This window comes from Lytechinus pictus, chromosome 3 (assembly GCF_037042905.1).
Source record: "Lytechinus pictus isolate F3 Inbred chromosome 3, Lp3.0, whole genome shotgun sequence".
Taxonomy (NCBI): Eukaryota; Metazoa; Echinodermata; class Echinoidea; order Temnopleuroida; family Toxopneustidae; genus Lytechinus; species Lytechinus pictus.
The window spans coordinates 50109679-50127579 of record NC_087247.1 but is presented as its reverse complement, the minus strand read 5'-3'; positions in this window follow the sequence as shown (position 1 = coordinate 50127579).

Sequence of the window (17901 nt, the reverse complement as noted above, 5' to 3'; positions counted from 1 at the left end):
TTCGGACATGATTTATTCCTCAATGATATCAAAGGACGTGGAATCATTTGATGACTGATCGTGTTCAGCACAACTATTTTGTGAATCTGTCAAGGGCATGGATGTATTAAGAGCATGGGCGTTCTTTCCTGCATATTTCATTTATCACTCAAATCCCCAAAGGGAGTAGTGATAAACTGATATTGAGTATGTTATTGTTATAGTTTCTCCTTGGCAATTTACCTTTTTCTACAAACAAAACGATAGAAGAATCGCCATTAAATATTTCGTGATCAATTTATTATTACTCTAAAAGAAATCTTTAAAAAATCGTAGATTTAAATGATATGCAACTTACTCGCCAGGAGGGTAAGGGAAAGGGGGTATGACATATCATGCCCATCGTGCCAAAAGCGGATTTATGAAAATGACTTATAAGATATTGCATTGTGAAAGTAGTCGTCTGTTTAGATCACTTTATATATATATTGTTCTTTATTCTCCTTTCTGTCATCCTTCCTTCCAGCTTCTTCTATTTCTTCTTTCTCATTCTCCCTCTCTCGCGCGCTAGCCCTTTCTTTCTCTGACACCTTTGAAATTGAAATGAAGCGCCTATCGTACCTTTCACCCTTAAAAAGCGTCTTTTTGTGAGATATCTAAATTCCTTAAAGTTTTTTTAAAGTTAAAATCTTGTTTTCTTTCACTTTTACTTACTTTAGGAGGATGCGGCCAAGCCTATACCAATACATTCCTCTTACATCAGCGAACATGTAATTTTCAAGGTAAGATTAATCACCATGCATTTCATCATATTCCTCATGTTAGCCACCAATTATGATCTTTCTCTAAAAACTCAAAGCCGAAATTTACACAACGAGTGACACGAGGGCTCGTTGCAAAACTAGTTACAATATGTGGACCACTTTGTAAATCAAACGTTATCAAATTTAAAATTAAATAAAAAATTATGTGTGCTTTTGGAACTTGCGTTTGATATTTTGAATTACGTCTTAACGCACCACAAGCGCCATAAGACAGCCACATGAAATGAATTATTAAAGTCGAATTTTCAAAATTCCAGCAAGGTTTATTGGTAACATCAAAAGTCACCGAGTCTTGTTTATGATCCAACTTGAATTTGTGCCAACTAGACTGGCCTTGATCTGGTTCCCGTGTGGACATTCTCAGTCATCAGTGTCAAAATTATGACACTGATGGATTTCCATAGAGTTACGAAAGAATGGATCAATCGTAACTCTTTGTAAGACGGGGCACTAGTATAGGAGAACGTTTTGGTTGATATCGATTCATTTCAAAATTGGGTGCAATTCATGAGGGACGTGATGTGTAATTTTTGACGAATTCGAAGAGTAAAATGAAGCGACAAGTCACAGAACACCGCATTCCGCCTCGGTGATGTAAGTTCATCAGGGATATTAGCCGCGATGGTGCTTTGCATTATTGGTTGAAGTGTGTAATCCCAGTGTGTAATAAGGAAGCTCTTCATTAAAGCAAGACTCAATCAATTCACATTCAAATGACAAGTAATGTTCAAGTGAAAGTGATTCAATACTGCGTTACTCCTACCACTATGGTAATTTGCCATCCAATAGTAACGTCAACAGACCCGTTGAATTAACGGCAACTCCCGTAGGGACTCTGCAGGACAGCATTTTGCTGGTAAACGCCAAGCTGGTATATAACCAATTACCTACACTCTTAAAATGTTGGGCAACATACTGTCCACACAGCAATCGGTTGTAAAAAATATCAAAATCTGGGTAGTTTTCAACCAATACTGTGTAGTTTTCACCAAAGCACACATTTTTGGTTTAAAACTACCCAGAATTGGATAAAGATTTAACCAATTGTTGTATGGACAGCATGTTGCTCAAAAACTTTAAGAGTGTAGGAAACATTGTACGTCTAGGTTAATAAGTCATAGTGGCGGACTTTGTAGACGACAGTTAATACTCTTGGGCCTTTTTTTATCAAAGTGGAGACAATGGCAGAGTGGGTATTCGAACTCACAACCTTGCGATTATGAGTCCAATACTCTAACCACTGGACCACACGACCCACGAAATTTTGATAGGCCATTGATACCAATGTTGCCAATTTATTTGCTTGAATCAATTCGACAACCCCCCCAAAAAAAAAAAAATCATAAAAATGACGAGATCTTCTTTCAGTCTTTCTTTCATCAGCTGAGATTAAAAAAGTGTTTATTCTGATTGAATATACTCTGTTTATTCCTAGACAGAAAAATAAACTTGTAAATCGGCCAAACATACGCGTCCCTCTAGATTCAATAATGTGCATTTTCTGATGAATGTCACGTTTGGCCTCCAATTGTACATGTTTCTTGCAGATAGATTCCGACCTTAGCGACTCTTTCGCGTGTGTCACGCCGAAACGCTTCTACTAAATTTTCACTCATTTAACAATCTTATTTGAAAGCGACAGGTAGCAATTTATATTTAGTGTACTTCTTCCGTGCCTTATGTTGTGCTTTGGCGCCACGAATGGCATAATGATACATAGGCACTGGGTACGCTTAGGTTGCTAAGATAAAGCAATGCAAGAAAGCTGGAAGGGTAACGCCAAGCTGGGAGAGTTCACTCGCTAAATGCGTTTAACGAGCATGATTCCTTTGAATAATTTGCACCCTGGGTAAGCTACTGATCAATTATAATAACATTAAGACATTAATTACCTTGGCAACTCTCGGATATACATATTATATTGAGTTAATTGAGTAGAATTGTAGGAGAACTGAGCGAGATGGCCAAACCTTTAATGTTTAATCAATTTATTTTCCCTTTGGAAGTGAAGTCAAACATGCGAGTGTGGGACTGGGATCAGTAACCATGAACCGAAGGAGGAAGTATTGAATACAGCTCCGATCGCTTGCTTTTCTCCAGAAACAGATATCAAATAGGTGCTCCTTCAACATGGCTTGGCAAAACAGAATAAATTGGATCAAAGTGTGAGCGTGGATTTGCATTAGTGATGGTAACGGGTAATCGTAGTAAGAGGGAGAGAGAAAAGAAGAAGAAGATAAAGATAGATTGATAGAGAGGGAAAGAGCTAGGGAGAGAGACTGAGAGAAATGAGAGAGAGATATATATAGAGAGAGCGAAATGCATTATAAAAGTTTTTTTTAAATGTGAGAGGGAGAGAGAAATGAAGATGAGAGGGTAGAGAAAGAGGAAAGAGGGGAGAAATGAGAGGAGGGAAAACGGAGAGGAGTGAGTATGAGGGGGAGGGAGAGAAACTGAATAATGAAAAGCTGGAATATAAAATTAAGAAATGATAAGTTTGGAAAAATAGGAAAAATTATAGACCTTACAGGCTAAAATAAATCTTTTAAAAACTGAAATAAGGAGAGAGGAGGAGGAGGGAGTATGGAATGTAGAAAGTGAATTGCAGGTTGAACAAGTGGACACAAAAAAGAAGGTAGGTGGTAGAAAATACAAAAAGGATGAATAAAGCGGGATACAATGTGGGGGAAAAACTTGGATGACAATAAACGAATCAAAAGATATGATAAAGAATAAATCAGAGACTTATAAAACGATAAATCAGTAAGTCATGCAGAGTAATGGATGGGGGAGTAAAGATTAATAAAATAGTTTTAACACACAACAATTACGGCAACAACAAATCGACTATTTTCACAAAGATGATGATAGGTCCGTGGCATCTTTTATAAGACGCGCTTCTTTCAGTGATTCAGTGATTATTCAGTGTAAGTTGGAGGCGATTTATGAAGCCTTTCAGAGGGTTTGTAGAAGATAAACCATTCAAGGAACTGAAAATTGTGTAACCATCTCTACTGAATTACCCATTCCTTTCATGAAGAAGTTTGCGCGAAGTTGTGGCAGTTCCTTTGCCTATCTATTTAGATTCTTGGTAAAGAAATTAAGCTATTAAAAAGCTATGTGTACATTCTAACTGCTGGTTAGTGACGTATCGATCCCAATAATATCTTGGGGGAAATGATCACAGCCACATTAGACATAAATATAATTTGTCTATAATGGACTAACAGTATGTTAAAACTGTGTAATTATTAGAATTTCCAAAATGATAGATCTCATATAACTGCACACGGGCATGACTGGGACTGAACAAAAACTATCGGTTCGACCTTTTCCTGTTGGGTTTTCGATTGCAATCATATTGCCATTGGAGATAAATATTTTGCGACGGATCATTACTTCATTATTGTATTACAAATTATTCCCTAAAAATGTTTAAGCTGACAATAATTTTGTTCCTCTTTCCCGTGCATGAAATATCACTCTACTACTTGACTATGCTGTAATTAGTTGAGGGTGTATATGTGTGATGTGTATGACCGCGAGCTCTCTTTAGATAGAAGCAAATCTGTCGCAGTTGGATTTTTACACTTCAAAATGCAAAACAAAACTCCATTTCCGCACCGTTAATTCAACCTTAAAACCTCATTTATTTATATATATATATATATATATATATATATATATATATATTTTATAAAAGATAGATCGTGTTTATGTCATATTGGAAGTTGTGATCCATTGTCTTTTATTTCTGTCATGGAAATAAAAGTTTGATTGTATTGCTTGAATTTAAGCGACCTTCAAACGATAGTAAGATAAAGTCCCGCCCTCATTTTCTCCGTTACCTTAACAGGAGTTGAAACATTCAGTGTGCAGTCAATTACGTGTGATGACTCGTTTAAAGCTCTATATACTACTCCCCTAAGTGTTCATGTGTAACCGGAGATAAAATCAAATACACCAGAAGAATAAATCGAATTATTATAGATTTTTGTACTTTGAGGAAACTTATTGAACTATGTCGAGATCTAGTTATTGAACGTTTGTTTCAAGAAACTGTGTCGTGTGGATAAAAATGGAGTTCAGAATACAAGGAATACATCAAAGAAGACAAATTCCAGGCAATCGAATGACATGACAATTTTCTAACTGTCGGACTTTGAATGTGTAATTGTTATGGGTGATAGAATAAGGCCAAAGCGTGTAATGTCTGCATGTAAACTGGTACATAATCTTACATTTTAATTGAATTCTTAGAAACATTTTCACTTAAAATCCTCCAGAAAAGAGATACACGTATGACACATATACAAAAAATCATTAATCAGTATTATCATGATTATTTCTAGTATTATTGCTACAAAATATATTGTATTAGCTAATTTTGATGACATGATTCTGTTATCGATTAAGTAATGTGGTGCCACGTCATTTAATTCAATTCATATATCATGTACTCTAAAAGCAGAGTAAAAATTTACCCAATAAAGGTAACATGCATGTTTTGCTGGGTAATTTTTCCCTCAATATTGGGCAAAATGCATGTTTGAAGGGTAAATTTCAAAGCAACATTGCGTAAAATTCATAAAATATTTGGTTTCTTGATACCCCCAAAACATGCATGTTCCCATATTACCTAATATTGGGTAAACCTATTCTTTAGAGTGTGTCCATGGAAGTGTATTTCATTACACTTGAATTAAGACATAATATTTATGAGAATATATATACGTACATAATATTATTACATGACGTAAATCCGTGGGTGCATTTTGGTCTTATAAAGAAAAAACATAAACTAAACTATAATGAACCCAACTTTACTTTAAAGAGTTGATACTAAATATAAATCGATCGCGAATGTTAGCAAATTAAAAAATATTAATCAATTACGGAAGAAATAAATAAATAAATAAATGAATAGTTTGATCTCATAGATTAATAAATTAATTGAAATTAATATATATATATTAATCAATACCTCATTTAAATAGATCTCATAAGATACGGAATTGCCTTCTCAAAACAACTTGATTGAAAAGCCTGTTATATCACCTAAATGAAAGGATATAACACCAACATGAAAGGATATAACTACAAACGTACTTGACACGGAATTCTACTCCTGATTACACCAACATAGATATGAAATTCTGGTTATAAAATTTTCCTGATCTTTTCATATATTTAGCAAAATAGTGAAAATAACCAACTCTCTTTATGTAGTTGTCCACTGTAGTTGAAAGGAAATCACGTTGGCAAAAGGTCAGACGGACAGCAAATCTGCGTGGCTAGGTGACGTGAGATATACTGGAAATAACTATTATATGGTTCACGTTCTTGAAGGTGGAGTTAAGCTGGGCAACCAAAAAGAACTGACAAAGAATTTTCTAATTGTACCCGGGAATAGCAGTCAATTCAGGTACCTCATACCTCGCCTTTTGACTAGCATACTTACCTGCAAATAATCGATTTCCAACTATTCGTTACCATGGAATCGCATTCATATCCCAGTCACAAAAGTATAATCCTAAAACCACTTTTCGCTTTCTTGCTTCATTTCTAGGGGAAGCATTAAAGATTATTCAAAGTAACAGAAGTGCCTTGTAACGCAAGAATGTTACCAGAACTACAGCCTTCCTGAACTTCCCTTAGGCAGACTCACGAATTATTCATTAATGGCCATTCGACATGATGTACGGTGTCTCTAATGTTACACATCACAGCCGAGTAATTTTAGGAATGCTCCATGATTCTTAAAATGGAGGAATGGAGGGAAATGGACATAAGAAAGTAAATTGGAAGAAATACAAAAAAAAAATGCCTAAGAAATGAATTGGTTTACGTCTCCTTTTAAAATATAAAGGTTTTGGGTAGTGAGTGGATTTGGAGTCATTCTAGTTGGCACTTGAGAAAATATGTAAATCAGAGAGAGAGAGAGAGAGAGAGAGGGGGAGTGGAAAGAGGGATGCTTTTCCTTTTCATGTTTTTTACGATCCCACTTGAATGAACTTTAAGAATTAATTGGTAATGGTGTTCATGCTTTCTGATTTGTCAATCGTTGATGATACTCCCACATACTCACTTTTGAATGTTGAGATATGGCAAATACAATTAATCAGTTAATCAGTTAATACGGACAAATGCAAAGATACATAAACAAGTATTACTAGTAGCAAAACTAAATATCTGTGTTTATAAATATATATATATATATATATATATATATACATACATATATATATATATATATAATTATAAACACAGATATTTAGTATATATATATATATATATATATATATATATATAGAAATAGCCTGCTTCGGCATATGGAATAAAGTAATCACAATTAAGGTTTAGTAAATGCCGTGGAAATAAAATCGTAGATGCTCCTTTTAAAATCTACGATTTTATTTCCACGGCATTTACTAAACCTTAATTGTGATTACTTTATATATATATATATATATATATTTCCTTCCATCTCACCCCCCCCCCAAAAAAAAAGGCATCCACTCCCCCGGAAAAGGAAACAATAATGGTCTCCCTCCTTTCACAAGCAAAAGTGACAGGGAAGTGAAATGCTTGAATAGCCTCGATGTTGTTTAAAGAGCACCATACAGGTGAATTCAACGATCAATCTTGTTTATATCAATTACCCTTTTATTTTCACACTCATCATCAGCCCCATCAAAAATAATCGTGGTATCGACAAATGAAAATTATTATTTTTCAAGAGCAGTTATGGTTATGTCTCTTTTAGCGCCTTCCAAAGGTCGTAAAATACCATTAGCCTCTAGGGTGAGAAACCAGTTCTTCCCATTGCTTCTGGTGAGCATCGGATTTTGGAGAAAAAAGTGATGGAATTCAAATAATTAAACAACTTATTTCGCAATAGCCGTAAGTTCTTCTTGATTATCCAGTCTGGTTGATAATTTGGAAAATGAAAGCCTTGTGTGAATGTTTCCTCCAAGAGAATAAAAACAGAAATGTCAGTGCCATATGCAGTGTATCGTGTAAGACAAATTTACCATCTAAACTAACATAATAAAACAATGATACAAATATTTTATTAAACGAATGCCATGACGAATATGAAAAGTTGGTTCATGAAATTAAATCACGAATTTGTGTATCCGGGTTGCCATTTATCTCCTCTTCTTTGATACCTCATATATTTAATCGGAAAGTGTTGATGACGATATCATTGGTTGAAGGCAGGCACCCCCAAGTGGTTCTGCAAATGAATGTCACATGAATGAACGATGGACTTGGTTGATTTGCCATTAGGAATCATTCGGGTGCGTTTAAAGGGAAAGTTCACCCTGAAGAAAAGTTTGTTGTAAAATAGCAGAAGTAGCAGAAATACATGAGTAACAGAAAAAAAACATATTGGTTGAGGTTTGAGGAAAATCCATTAAAGTTTAAGCAAGTTATTGATGTTTTGGATTTGTGACGTCATAAACGAGCAGCTGCCCCATAATCATGTCATGCAATATAAAATGCATAAATTTAAATTTTATAATGGTTTGTGATGACTTATTTTTGTTTTCTGTTTAGAAACGGGTGTAAAATAATTTGTCTATTGTTATACTGAAGGAGGAGTAAAAACCATTTTCCATTTTCTGAGAAAATTGCATTTCATTGATGTTTTACGATACGATATTTAGAAATGCTGCTCGCATATGACGTCACAAATCACAAAATAAAAGTTATAATAACTTGTTTATCCTCGATGGATTTTCTCAAACCTTTGGCAATACTTTTATCGGCAATGTTCTTTTTACAATAAACTTTTTGTCAGGGTGAAATTCTCTTTTGAATTCAACCTTCTTAGGCCAGAACCAGTGTTTTGAAACAAACTCGGTTCAACAAACGGTGGTTTAAAAGACCATTCGTTAACATTGCTCGTAAAGGTACAAAAATGGCCTTTTCCTGTGACGTACGATGGAAAACCAAAGCCAGAGTTAACGTTTAAAGTGGGGTCAAACGCCCAGCGTCAAACGATGAAATTGCCCTCTTTCCAGCATAATCACGCCGCAGTTTTGATTTGAAACCCCATCCTACCCAACTTTTGACAATGATAGGTATGTCCATTGTTCTAGAGATTAAAACCTCAAGAGTTATCAGCTATTCTTTTCTCCCTTAACTTTTTTTTGCACTCCCGTAATGTGTCGGCAAGACAAAAGCCTCTTGCCTCGGAGATTCACCACTATAAATTTCACAAACATGGGGGAAACTATGGTCTATGTTACACATGCGTCTGGTTTGAAGCCGACGCCGGCGCCGGCTTTCGAGCCGCGTTCATGTACGCCTGCAATTATTTGAAGCCGCCTCGAAACCATTAAAGAGTTTTTTCGCAGTTACTACGGAGCCGCTCAGCTCTCTACCACGCACCAATTCCTTTGAAAATTCACGTCAAATCACAATGAAGAGCTGAGAGGCTTTTGTCAAGAGTTGGTGGATCGGGACAGTATCGTAGTCTCTGGACTCTGGACAACGACATATTTGCAATTATTCGTCCGGTGTAAATATTCGGATGATCTGCTGTCCCGGTCCACCAACTTTCGACAAAAGCCTCTCAGCTCTATATTGTGATTTGGCTTGGATTTTCAAATTACTATTGGTGGTTGTAGAGAACGTCTCCGTAGTAAATGCGAAAACTCTCTATTGTGGTATGGCCCGCAATTGTGTGTGTTAACTTGGCCGACTTCACGTCCCTTGTTCACGTGACACGAATCACCTCACCTTTTCATGTAAATTACAGTTTGTTAGCTATAACCATTGCTCGCTATCACGTCAAGCCGGCCTATGTCCTCATGATGGCATTTTATATACCTATTCCGGGACAGAGGCCGGACTCAAGCCGGCTTCACACCACATCTGGAGGTGGACTAAGTTCCAGCTGGCGTCAGTTCTGCATTTGTTAGGGTTGTTACATATACGTCGAGCCCGTTCCTGTGTCAGCTTTAGTATGATTTCGACGGATAATTATGTAACAAAGGCCTATAATTTGAGGGTTGTAGTAAACCCTGTGAAATACGTTTTCGAACAGTGCCTCCGATGGAAGTTTCAAAACGCCTAATATGTCGTCCAACACGATATCTCAGTAATATGTCTGTTAAAAAGCTCTATGCCCTTTGAACAAGTACTTGCTCGAATTGCTCGCATATCTCCAGTCGTGAGGTAATTGGTTCCAAAAACACTACATTCATGACCATCCTTGAAAGAAACAATGTCTTAGAGGAAATCTGTCTCTTCATGCGAGCTCTTTATAAAAACTCTACCATTACATCTTCCTTTTGTTTTACGTAATTGATTCTAAAAAACAAATGCGGCATATAATGACAGGATAAATCATCAAAATGAACTTATAACATGCACCGACATGTTGGCTCAGTTGGTAAAGTGCCCCTCTCACAACCGGAGGTCGGGAGTTCAAACCCCGATCACATGCGCGTCAGACCAAAACGCGTTAACAGATGGGAGCTGCTGCTACTCTGTTTGGCGTTCGACGCATCAAGGGATAGACCTACGTCGATCATTATTTTCGTAGTATTTCTATTTTCAGATTTCATTTCGAACAATGATATATGGATTTTTTTTTATTTTTATAATACACACTTGTAGTATTCTTGTAATACTTTTGATTCGCCAAAACTATAATGTGAATGATCACTACCCTTCATACTCCGGGCTCATATTCAACAATGATAGATACAGTACAGAATAAACCCCTACAATAAAAGTATCTAGGAACATCAAAAGACAGTGATCCTCATTGATATGGAGGAATTGTTCTATCGCATAAATAAAGATTATTCCAAATTGAACATGTCTTCCACCAAGCTGACCATTAATGGTTACTCAAATTGGGGCTCGCATGGGCTTGCTTTGCTGTTTACTTGATTAGAAATAGTCAATAAGATCGTCTGAACGTTCTTTGTTAATTGAATCAGTCAGAAAACGTGAGGTTGCAACGTATCCATGGCTTGTGGTATATTGATAGTGTAAATGTCAGATAACAAAGTCTAATCTAAGCGGGAAGCATAGGATATCCTGTCCCATTTCATCCAAATGTTTCATCTTTTAATAAGAAATGGGCATGACGCATATTAATTTTCATTTTCATAAAAAAAAAAGAACTAACCACTCTCGCTCGCACTAAATGCGCAAACCTGACAATGTTTTAAATCTTGACCGAAAGACAGAGACGAGAAAATGGCGTCTCCAGGAACGCCCTACCATATTGCTGCGAATCTCAATCAAAATGTTTTTACAAGATTTTACTTGTACGGTAATGTGCCATTAATTGAAAATTGGTTCATGTGTGTGGTCAGCGTAGTAATCAATACCACATTAAAGTTACCTTAATTATTAGTTCTTCATAAAAAATAGCTCCTATGGCATAAATCGCAACATTAATGGTTACTTGCAATCAATGACAACACTGTCCAACAATCAATTAAAACCAATAACCCATTAGATGTTACTTTTGACGACAAATTTGCGATGCAATGCCTGTTTGAAATATACATAAATATGAGCAGAAAGGGTATACAGTGGCAATGATCTGCATCGTGATGTGTTTCTTAAATAATATATTTTTAACAGTCCTCGTGTGTGTAATGGATTATTCTAAATGACACGTTGGAAGTGTAAGGGGGACGTGACGTTGCCACATACACAAAGCAATGACGTAAATTAGTCATACTTAATTTGACCATTACTAGTACTTGAAGTAATTATAACTATCCAGAATGTTCTCATAATCTGTTTATAAAGAACACATTTTTTTTTCAGAGAACATCACTCACTCTGCATTTCATATCTATCTTATCATCTAGTTGTTTTAGTGTTATCATGATTTAGTTTTGTCGTGAATTACATTTCAGTTTCTAATCCTTCTACCATAGCCTATATTCGTGTTTTGTGTTTCTTGAAATAATTATAATTTTGATTTATTCATTTTGGGATTATTATAAACGGGTACTTCATTTAGATGAGAGATCTATTAATTATTACACTCACGTTGAGTAACAAATATCAAATCAATTGTATGTCCGTTCGTATGATCTTCTTGTTCTTTTCTATGATCATGCTACCCTTTAGCTTGATTGTAAATTTCCCATCATAATAACGAGGAAGATTTTAATTCTAGTGTTATCATGGAAATGTATTGTGTGATAAAATTGGATTCGGTAATGAAAAGAAATGTATAATTATTATAGTCTCCACTTTGATTGTCTATGAAGTGTGCGTCCCTCGAATTTCATTTTCAATGACATTCAAGTGATGTAATCTTCAAATTGATTAAGTGTTGTTTTGGCTGTAAACATTGAAATAATATGCAAATTAACTTTTAGTTCACAAGCTGAATTCGATATTCAGACTAATCCATGACCTGATTACGAATTTCATCTCAATTTATTTTATTTCCTTTACCCTATCTTTCTTACAGTCGGGAGGAGAAGCGGTGATTTAGGAACATTTTTAGACGAAACAAACGCTCAAGATTCACCTGCAATAGTAAGCGAATTTTTTTCTTTTCATGTATTTGGTTTAGGTTCTATATTGTTTACATTATTATTTTCTATATAAAAAACAACGCAAATTAGAATAAATGTATACATCACAAATGTAGATGATATTATACGTTGATCTGAAATAAATAATGTAAAGAATACTATTCATAGCCATGAACAAAATGTAGTTAAGCTCTATTTATTTCTATAGACTCCCTAGATCAGAAATTACTCCGCAAGCCTAAGTCAATGAAATAAATGACATTAAGTAATAGTAGAAACAAGAAATCCTATTTTATTCTTAGAACATATTGGTAATATTTGAAAACCCAATTAAGCTAAATGAAAAAAGTCCATATCTACCGTAGACAAGGTAGAATATGTTTACGACTTTATAGTACACAGGTAACAACTCATTATTACAAAGGTTCGTTATTTTTCAGGTTTAAATACTCCCAATGTTCTTTATTTCGAAGATTGATATTTCTGAGGGTTCTTTAATCCAAAGGTTCGTTAATCCGAAAACGAAATAAGATTCGTTATTCTGATTCTGATAGTTCATTAGCTATTATCGCACTAACGAACCTTATTTCACTTTCAGACTATCGAACCCTCGGAAAGCTGCCTGAAAATGTTCTGATTTACGTTTTCTAATTGTTTACGTACTAACAAACATCTTGGTTGGTGTCATTTGCGGGTTTCAGAATAATTACTAACTCCTGGAATAATGAACCGCTGGACTACGATCCTTCAGATCCTTAACGATACTTTTCCGAAACACAGAGCCTGATGCTATCTCAAGGATGTGCTGTGATGTTGCGTTTGCATTCATATTGTGATGATTGATTATGATTCAAGACTTCTTTCAAAAACAGTTTTGGAGCTGTCAGACTTCAAATGATAATAGGAACAATATATAGTTATTTCATATCTTCATTAGATAGATTAAAAACAATAAATCTGAAACTATTCTACGATGCGTATCATTATTTTTTATATTTAAGTAGATGATAAAATATACAAACTTTTATTAGTAAATATGATTCAAACATCGAATTAAGAATAGTCTTTGACAAAAGAAATACAATTGCTCCATATCTTTCTTAGATAGCCTAGAAAATACAGAATTTGAGAGCGAAACATATAGCGTGCCTTGAAAGTTATATCTTGAGCGACATCATTTGGAGACTTATTTCACAAATCATCTAGGTTAGTATTAGTCATTGAAAAGGGACTGAAAAAAATAAAGTGGTTCAATATCTTATGATAGTGTACATAATATTATTTTTATTTTCTTGTGAATCACTTGCGCATGTGCGCTGTGTTGGGGTCATTCAATTGTTAAATACTTTTTTTCAGATATTTAAGAAAGTTTGTAATCAAATAAAGTGGAATAGGATTTACTTTGTATTTTTCCAATAAACAAATTACTTTCTAGTACAGTAAGAGCAAATTAAGTAAAAACTAAATAAGTCGATCGGGTGATTGATGCATTTGTGCATTTGATGCATTTGATGCATTTTATTACACTTTGGAAACAAGAACAATTTGTTAGAGAAGAAGAATCCACCTGGGACTTTCCTTTCCTTAATAAAATAGCACAGGGAATGCATCTTTTTATAATACTAACCATGCAATTATTTATATCACATCAAGTATGACACTTTAAGTGTATTGATATACATGGAAAGTGATTAAAATTCCCCTGTAGCGGCTGGTCTATCAAATTAACACAGAATTACCTTACTTATCATTTACATTAGTCAATATTGATATTGATACATCGTATTGTATGTATAATGGCAGAAATTGTTTCTTACTTGTTGATATATATATATTTCCAGAATTTCAGTTATTATGTCTCTCGAGAAATCATGTAAGCATGTTAAGCATGGCGATAGATACTAAATGCAACGTAATTAACTGTTTTCCCACAAATGCTGTAAGTGTTATCAAATACAATAACATGAAAAAACCCACGCAATGTTATCACTAGATTTGCTTCTTTAAACGAAAAGGAGAAAAGGGGGAAAACGATAAATTACTGTAATTATTATGAGTTATGTGTTAAAACCCTCAGAAATCCCTTGACTTTTTCAAAGCAGTAATTTTTTTTTTGTTCAAAGATTACTCAGGTTGTATTCAATTCAAATCAAGCACAGTGAAGGGGTGAAAATCGATTTCCATTGTCAAAATTAGAAATTATATTAAATACTTATTGATTTGTGTAGGTGACAATATCGTTCTTGTAGATCATTTTTTTGTAATTTCTCTTATCAATTGCTAATCAATATCGTCCTCTGCATCTTGCAATCTGATCTTATAACCTTACTTATTTTGGACTTTTATTTTTTATAACACAGATTTCCTTTATTTTGGACCCTTTTCAATTCCATGAAGGCACCTTTCTATTTTTATTTCTAGTGATTTTACATAATATTGCTGGGATACACTCGTAGTTCGCTTATTATCCAGCAGTCTAACGTTTACTTCTCTAGAAGAGTCTACATCATATCACCAAAACTAACCTAGTTTTTGTACTTTATAAATCTCTCTTACGAACACACAGACACCTTCACGCACACACCTTCTACACACAAACGTGTCAACATCTGATATCTTCTTTACCATTCATGGTTTTCCTTTTTTCGCGCGCTATCAGACTATCTCCCCTTTTTATTAATCCTCTTAATATTTCCGTCTTGATCTTATACCCCATTCTCTCGTCCAATCTTTCTTACGCGCACGTTCCTTCCCACTCTCTCCCCCTCTATTTCATGTCCCCCTCCCCTCTCTCTCTGTCTTCCCTCTCTCTTTCTTTCTTGTTGCCTAGCTGTCAGTACTGCCACGATATTTTTTGTTTACCTATTCATATGATTTCCGCCAATACTTACGCGGATGACACCACTATCTGAATATAAAATCCCCCATTGCTTCACCCTGTCCCAAAAGCCATTGGTATCAATAGTGCGCTATACTTTATACCCTTCCGGCTCCTCAAGAAATGGGGTATTGACTATGATTATGATAATAGTAGCTTCAGTTTCAATCCTGCAGTCATTGTATCTTGACCTATATTTTGGTGTCAAGGCAGTGATAATTTACTTTAAGTGCGATACTTAATACCTGGTTTCTCAAGGATGTGTCTATAACAGTGTCTACTTTGGCCACTCTTCATTTATAATATGACACAATATCTGAATTATAAATCCTATATTGTATATTAGAACTTGATGCAATGGGATCGATAACAAAATGCTAGGTCTATGCGTATAAGTTTGTATAATTATGGGGGTTAGGCGATGGAGGGACCCATTTTAATATTTGGGAAATAAAAAGTCCATTATGGTCAGTTTGTCGATTTTAAGGCCCCCTCAATGATTCATTTTCAATTCCAATTTTATAATACCCCAAAGACTTGGGCTGACGTTACACTACTCATGCAGTGCTTGTCATGATGTGATATGTCACCTGACACCTGTGTGACATAGACGATTGAAGGAAAGTCATGTTCTATGTTCATTTTTACCAATTTAGTCATTGAACTTCTTTGTATACACGTATACTGTATTCATTTCAGTTTGCGCATCGATCATTATATTATGTAGTTCTGTTAACACCTTTAAGAACACCTTTGATTAGCGATCTCCATTGAAGAAGGTTCATAGATAACCTACATTAAATCGTTTGGGACCTTGTGATTACTTCCTGTCACATCTGGGTTACTTTTAAACTTGAGTTAACAGATAGCATAAGATAATAATATGGCTGAATATATATCATTAAAATTACCCATATTTCATTTACACCAAACTGACAAATAATGACGAAATGTTTCACTAACGTGAGTACTGGGGCTGGATTCTGGAGACATTTAATCTATCTTTTTCTTATTTCCTTTTCTATTTTAATTTCCCCCTATTTCTTTTTAATTTAACTGGTTTATGCTCAAGTTGTTATTTTAATTTTATATGCTATGTAACTACAAGAATATTTATTAGGAGGCTGCACTCTACAAGCTCAGATTTTAGCAGCCTCTTCCATTTCCAACCTGATATGTAATAATCTTGAATATAATTTTTGTAAAGGGATACTTGAAATAAGTTTTGTTATTTTTATGTCAAAATGTACAAAACAAACTGTATTTGTTGAAAATGGAAATAAACGAAATTAAAATGAAATGAAACGTTATTAATTCATTCTGAAAGGTGTTGTGTTGTAATAAGTGATGTTCTTGATGTATTAATATATTTAAAGCCAGCAGCTTATAGCCTTAGGCCGTAATTTTGTGGCGGATTAATTAAACATCAAGAAAAATGGGTCGCACTGGATACACTGTGATAGATGGAGTCCTTATGAGCATGCAATTAATAATGTAATCAGAAATTACATTTTCTTATGCCATTACTTTAAAACATGCACAGTAAAAATAAAAATGAAAAGTAATTTACTGGCATCTCAGCTACACCAAATATAATTAACGCCTTAACAAGTCCAATTGGCAGTTAAGATAATTAACGTTATTTTGACATTCACATGTAATGTAACATTATAAGAGAAATAGACTTAAGAATAATCAATCCAAATAACAGCAAGTAATTTATTGAGAGTTTAATTAACAGGGAGGGAAAAAATACCCAAAAATATTTTTAGCTATCAACACAAGGGGGAAATCTTATGCTATTTTCGGATAATAATTTTGTATTGAGAAAAAAAATTTGCTATAGAGACCTTACTGTCAATCTAATGAAAGCCAAGTTGCCAACTTTAAATTTCAGTAGAAGAAAACTATCACCCCATTTTCTCACTGGTCACCGATTATTGGTTCCTCTATTACGCGTTGTGGTCTATGCATATGGGCCTACCTCTTCTTGTTCTTTCTATCAGAGGTGTAAATGTAGGCCAGTCGTGTCAGGGGGCCGCTGGCGACGGCATGCATCCCGTGATCGGCTATTCACAATTCACATGATTGATGCGCCCCTTCGTTGAATTTGCCGCCAAAAATTTATCACACGGTACGCAGCCTGAATGGAAAGTGTTCAATCTATGTCAGTATATTCCAATAGTATGACAGATTTTCTTTGTTTACAGGCGGTTAACGAAGGGCAGAATCGCCGCTTTTTTATGTGTGGTTGAACTTAGAAAGACAAGTGTCAAATGATACGAGTCAGGAAATAGACAATGTTGTTTCAACCTTTGCCTATGGCGGATAGAGTATATGGGTGAGAATGGACCCTACACATCACAGTTCACAGTCGAGCGAGAAAAAAATGCAGACACTTTGATTTTCGACATCCATATGCCTGCTGAGATCCCCCCCTTTCTCGTTATAATACCTTCAAGATCTTCCTCTGATTTGACCTCGATTCGGCTTCTTCAAAGCAAGGACTTTGAAAGAATCTTTACACTTAGTCGATGGATCATGTTACCTCAACTCATGAAAAAAAAACAGTTCAGAGTATGTAATTGGTGAATCGCCCACATGAACATCCTATAAATTTAAAATGTTCTTGCATATCATGATATGACACTTAAAATACGATAGGTGACCGTTTCAGCGGGGCTAAGAT